The sequence below is a fragment of the Colobus angolensis genome, unplaced genomic scaffold (assembly GCF_000951035.1).
Source record: "Colobus angolensis palliatus isolate OR3802 unplaced genomic scaffold, Cang.pa_1.0 Scaffold138, whole genome shotgun sequence".
In the NCBI taxonomy this organism is placed as follows: Eukaryota; Metazoa; Chordata; class Mammalia; order Primates; family Cercopithecidae; genus Colobus; species Colobus angolensis.
In genome coordinates this window covers 966,369-972,378 of record NW_012114466.1, presented here as the reverse complement: position 1 = coordinate 972,378, position 6,010 = coordinate 966,369, and the positions used below count along the sequence as shown (strand labels likewise).

General features: G+C 59.1%; 1 protein-coding gene across 2 annotated transcripts in view; it reads left to right on the top strand.

The window, feature by feature from the left end:
- Nucleotides 1-6,010, top strand: part of GRAMD4 (GRAM domain containing 4) — a 102,192-nt gene that overhangs the window by 39,509 nt on the left and 56,673 nt on the right. The window contains exon 1 of one of the 2 annotated variants that reach the window (XM_011934745.1): nucleotides 3,370-3,532. The exons of the other annotated variant lie outside the window; for it this stretch is intronic. The gene's annotated coding sequence lies outside the window, so the exon portion shown is untranslated. Of the gene's footprint in view, nucleotides 1-3,369; nucleotides 3,533-6,010 lie in introns of those variants that run through there. 2 annotated transcript variants of the gene reach the window in all.

Sequence of the window (6,010 nt, the reverse complement as noted above, 5' to 3'; positions counted from 1 at the left end):
TGTAGGTTCCCCCATGTGTAGGTTCCCCCATGTGTAGGTTCCCCTGTGCGTGTAGGTTCCCCTGTGCGTGTAGGTTCCCCTGTGTGTAGGTTCCCCTGTGTGTGTAGGTTCCCCTGTGTGTAGGTTCCCTGTGCGTGTAGGTTCCCCTGTGTGTAGGTTCTTTTGTGCATGTAGGTTCCCCTGTGTGTGGATTCCCCTGTGTGTGTAGGTTTCCCTGTGTGTATGTTCTCCTGTGCGTGTAGGTTCCCCTGTGCGTGTAGGTTCCCCCATGTGTAGGTTCCCCTGTGTGTGTAGGTTCCCCCGTGTGTAGGTTCCCCTGTGGATGTAGGCTCCCCTGTCTGTAGGTTCCCCTGTACGTGTAGGTTCCCTTGTGCGTGTGGGTTCTCCTGTGTGTATAGGTTCCCCTGTGTTGGGTCCTCAAGCATTAACCAGCTCCTTCCTCCCCAGGCCTAGGCAGGATCCCATCGCACAGAGGAGGAAGTGGAGGCTCACGTAGTCCTCTCCTGGCCCTCCCAGTCTTCCTGACTATGTCTCCTGGGCCACGCTGGCAAGGGGCCCCAGAGCAGGCCGTACACTGTGCTGGCATTAGCACCCCAGGGTGTGCTTAGCCCTGGGCCCGCTCCCTGGCTCCCCGGGTGGCTTTCCTGTCACAGTGCAGAAGGCTCAGCTCCCCACACGGGGTTCCAGCCTGACCCTCGTATGACTCAAGCCTGAAGATATTTTGCCAAAGGAAGGAATTCAAGTTTCTTCTTGGAGAAACATCCCAGATCACTGAAGGCTTAGAGTCAAAGTTTTTATGTGTTTGGGGACGCTGTGCTTTGGCAGCGCCCAAGGCAGAGTCCATGGGTGGCCCTTTCTCTTGAAGCCTCTGACAGAGGAAAGAAGCTGAGCTTTAGCTGGTGACTGGGGGCCCAGGCTGGTGGGGACCCCCCAGCTGTGGCATCTGGGCCGCCTTCGTGTGTCGGTCCCTCACTCTCTGAACAAGTGTCTGTCACTGCCCACCACATGCCAAGCTCTGCAGAGGGAGACTCGGGCACCTGCAGCTCGAGTCCACCTGAGCATCCCTGGCAGAACCGAGCTCCCGGAGGCTTAGCCAGACACAGCCCCTGCCCTGGGGGAGCACCAGGCGGGTTGCAACCAAGCAGGGCTGGAGGCACAAGCGCTCAACGAGGAAGCCATCAGGACAATCCAAGGACCCCACGTCAAACCAAACAGGAGGGTGGAGTGACAGCGGGCGGTGCCTGGGGAATGGGGTCGGAGTCAAACATGTCCGGCCCTGCAGTGGGGACAGAGGCGGAGGTCGGAGGGTTCCAAAGGGGGTCAACAGAGCTGCAGCCAAGCCTCCAGGAGCCAGGGCTGATGAGGGTGTCGGTGGAGCAGCCACATGGACCCGGGTGCACGGAAGCCCCTGGAGAGGTTTGGCAGGGGTGCTGCAGGGGCTGATTTCCCCTTTGAAGGCCTCACCATGCTTGCCGTGTGGAGAAGGCTTCGGGAGGCACGTGGCTGCCTGGACCAGGCTGGGGTGGTGGGGAGAGGGGAGGCATGCGGCTGCCTGGACCAGGCTGGGGTGGTCGGGAGATGAGAGGCACGCGGCTGCCTGGACCAGGCTGGGTGGTGGGGAGATGAGAGGCACGCGGCTGCCTGGACCAGGCTGGGTGGTGGGGAGATGAGAGGCATGCGGCTGCCTGGACCAGGCTGGAGGGATGGGGAGAGGTGGACAGATAGATGTGCAGCCCCGTCTGGAGGTGGACGGCCGGCACGCGCTTCAGGTTGGCAGTGAAGTGAGGAAGAGGCTATCAAGGGCTCTTGAGGGTTTCACCCAGGCAGCTGGTGGACACGGTGCCATCCAATCAGAGTGCCCCTTGAGACCTGAGCCTGTGCCAGGTGTGGCATAGTTGAGATACTGGTGAGCTATCCAGCTCGGAGCCTACAGGGAGGCCAGGTCAGGGGGCAGAGGGTTGAGAGCAGCTGAACACCCAGATATGGATGTCAGCATTCGAGGCTGCCTGACTGTGCCCAGCGGGCAGGACTGAGGCCTGAATCCAGGGAGGGGATGAGACTCATGGGCAAGCCTTGAGTTTGGGGCAGCACACGTCATCCGATGTCAGCCGACCTCTTGAGGCTGATGTTGGAACCCCAGTGGCCGCGGCCGGGCAGGGGCCAGAAATGCAGGATCTGCAGTCTCAGGACCCCGGAGGGGCCCAGGGAGCTGCGTGTGTGCTCGGGTCCTTGGGCCTCTCTTTGCATCAGGAGTTAGGGAAGTGCAAGTGTGTGGCTGTAAGCATGGGGACACTGGGGTGGATGTTTTTGTTTTGTTCTTAGAGACAAGGTCTGGCTCTCACCCAGGCTGGAGTGCAGTGGTACGATCGTGGTTCACCGCAGCCTCAAACTCCCAGGTTCCCAGGCGATCCTCCTGCCTCAGCCTTCTGAGCAACTGGGACTATAGACACGCACCACTGCGCTGGCTGGTGTTCTTATTTCACTTTTTGTGCCACTGTGTTGCCCACCTCAGCCTCTCAAAGTGCTGAGATTACAGGCCTGAGTCCCAGTGCCTGGCTGGCCTTGGGGTATTGGTAGAACCAGGCCTTCTTTGCTGGCTCCCGTCCCTGGTCCTCCTGTTCACTCTGCAAAGCCTTGGCATCTGCCGGCTGCCCCATCCTCACATCCTCTCCAGCCGTCCAGGTTGACTGTCCAGCTGCTGGTCTAACCTCCATCCCAGGCTTTTCTGACAGTGAGGTTTAGGGGCTACCTTCCCTAGGGGACTGAGACTTGAAGGAGGGCCAGGCGGGGGCTGGAGCCCATGCAGTGGGGGCGGGGGTGGTGTGCCTGTTTTGTTCAACATCTGCGAGTCCTCCAGGGACGTTGCTTAGGAGGGCTGGCGGCTGTGGGAAAGCGGATGCTATTTGTCCCGGGATCAGCGGGAGAGCCGCCAGATAATAAGGGGATGAAGGGCGCGCTGGCAGCTGGGCCCTGATGTGGAGGTCACTGTGATCCAGGGACCCAGAACTCGGAGAGGAGCTTTAGCAGGGGAGATGGTGTGAGGGAGACACAGCTCAGGGCAAGCGCCAGAGACCAGGAACCACTTTTTTTTTTTTTCTATGTTGGGCTGGGGAGGGGGAAATAAAGTCCTTTGCGGTTTCCAAGTCCGGTGTTCCCTAGACACTGTCGCCTTTGTGTGACCAGAAGCAATTCAGCGGTTTCCAGAGCAGCATGCTTTTGTGTCCCAGGGCTGGCTGGCCCAATTCTGTCCTGCTTGCAGAGAGGTCCAGGAGCCTGGCCGGGCACTGCCCTGAGCCTGGGGGATCCTGGGAGAACCCGGACAGCCATGGTGAGCCCTGCTGCTCTGCTCTGGTGCACAGGACTGGGGTCCTCCAGGCTCCAGGGCAGCAGGCACCACCCTCTCTGTGCCTGCTGGTGTTAGGCGGCTTGGAGGCTCTGGTTCCTGGTCCTCACAGTACATCCTGGTTCTGGGCCAGGATCTGGAGGAGCCACAGTGCAAGAGTGTTTCTGGATGTATCTGAGACGGATGGAGGTAGGGGCAGGGGGCAGGGGCCAGGGGACATGGTAGGTCTCATCTTAGTGGAAGACCCAGCCTTGGGAAAAGCTGCTACTCTCTGGGGCAGTGGTCCCGGGTACTGTGTGCTCTTCAGAGCCATCTCGATCTGGAAAGGCAGGCTCTCTCCCAAGGCTGGTGCAGGCCAGACCCACTGGGAGGGCACCTGCACAGCCCGGGGGGGACGGTCCAGTGAGCAAGGGCGGAGGCCTCCTGAGAACCTGGCGTCGTCAAGGGGGCGGCAAGAGAAGGAGCCTCTCAGAACCTGATAGGACGAGGGGAAAGGAGGCAAGCTGAGAGGGCCGCATGGCTCGGAGTCGCAGGGGCCCTGGGCTGCCGGGGGTGGGCCTGTAGGTGCAGGTGGAGGGGCCGGTTCTGGGGAGAGTGGCTGGGCTGCAGGCTGAGGAGCTGGGCTTCCTCCAGGGACCGTGGAGGGGGTGGGGATGGGCAGCTGGAAGTAGGGAGGGCAGGGGCCGTCTGGTGGGGGATGTGCAGTTGCAGCGCGTGGGATGGAAGGTGCAGGTGAGATGCAGGTGGGCAGCATGGGGAGACCTGGGTCTGGCCTGAGGTGCAGCCTGGAGCTATGGTCAGTGTGTAGACAGGCCTTGGTTTCTGCATCTGTAAGTTGGGGGTGTGCTGGGTAACAGCATCCTCCCATGTCCCCCTGGTACCTTTGGACCCAGCCTTACTTGGAAATGGCTCTTCGCAGATGTCATTGAGATGAAGTCACCCTGGTGTAGAGTGGAGCACTCTTCAGCACAGTGCAGGGGCTTCCCGTGTGGCTGTGGAGGACACCCCCAGCCCAGCACAGGCGCAGGCGGGAAGCGTAGCCCGGGCCCATCCCTGGCGGTGTAGGCCGGAAGGCCTGTCCCTGGCGGTGTGTCGTGACGTGTGTCATGACATGGAGTTTGATTCTTAACTGACTGAAGCTTGAAAAGTCTGTCTTTTTGGTGGACCCAGGGAGTTGGGTGAGGAGGGTGGTGAGGTCAGTGGGGCTGAGAGCAGAGTCCTCTAGGACCCTAATGTGTGGATGCCCTCCCCAAGGGCTGCTGTGAGTCATCCAGCCGGAGGATCCTGGGTTTGGGGCTGAGCTGGTGGTTGGGAGAGCGGACTGAAGAGTAGCTGGACACTGTGGCAGGGCACGCATTGCATTCTGATGGTGACAGGCAGGACACTCAGGGCTTTTGTCCCCTCTCTCAGTGCCTCATTTGCTTGCCTGAGGTGATTGGGAAGGCTGGAATTAGAGCCTCCCAGACAAGGGGGCCGTCCTCTGCCCAGAGCTCTGCAGGCAGCCAAGAGCTCTGTGCGTGTCCGAGCGTGGCCCCCGTTTTCCTTGGGTGGAGGCCAGCTCGGTGCCTTACTCAGCGCCTGCAGGCCCCAGCGCCCAGGTTGCCCCCTCCTCCTCCTTCTCAGCTGTGCTCCCAGGAGGGGGACTCACCGGGCTTTTTGAAAATGGAAGGAAGTAAGTTTTACATTGTTACATTTCCCCTAGCATGTTCATCCTTCCCTTTTAAACATTAAAAAGCAGTAAAAATGGTGGTTACCAGGGGCTTGGGGAGGGCACGGGAGTGCCTGTTCAGTGAGCAGTGTTTCAGTTAGACAAGGTAAGTCTGGAGGCAGCTGCGCAGCATGACAGATGGAATTTATGCCATGGAGCTGCACACTAAAACCTGGTGAAGTTGGTCCGGGAGCGGTGGCTCACACCTGTAATCCCAGCACTTTGGGAAGCTGAGGCGGGTGGATCACGAGGTCAGGAAATCAAGACCATTCTGTCTAACACGGTGAAACTCCGTCTCTACTAAATACAAAAAATTAGCCGGGAGTGGTGGCGGGAGCCTGTGGTCCCAGCTGCTCAGGAGGCTGAGGCAGGAGAATGGCGTAAACCCGGGAGGCGGAGCTTACAGTGAGCCAAGATCGTGCCATTGCACTCCAGCCTGGGCGACAGAGTTAGACTCTGTCTCTAAAAAAAAACAAAAACAAAACAAAAACTGGTGAAGTTGGTAAGATTTATTTTATGTGTGTTTTACCATAATTTAAAAATATTGTGGGAAAAGAAGTAATGGGCATTTTAGGAGATTTGGAGAGAGAATTGTTAACGACCACCATAAGCCTATACTCCTGACGCCTGGCCCCATAGCGCCCCAGTCTCTTCACACACCTGTTTGCTATAACAGCGGCCACAGGAGGGTCCCGTTTTTAGTTACCTTTGTCCCTTCACAAGGACAGGGTCCTGTGTGGGTCCGCCAGGGTGTTCCAGGACCCCCTGCCCTGCTGGTCTTGATGGATGGTGTGTGACGCGCTTCCCCCGCCAGGCCTCCGCTTCTGGAGCTTGGTCCTAGGGTCCCGGTACTGATCTGCGGAGTCGCCGGTTCAGGGGGCGTCTGTGTGCTTGCTCTGTCACGTTCCGCAGCCCAGGTTAGCTTTAGTTTCCTTCCTTTTTTTTTTTTTTTTGAGACA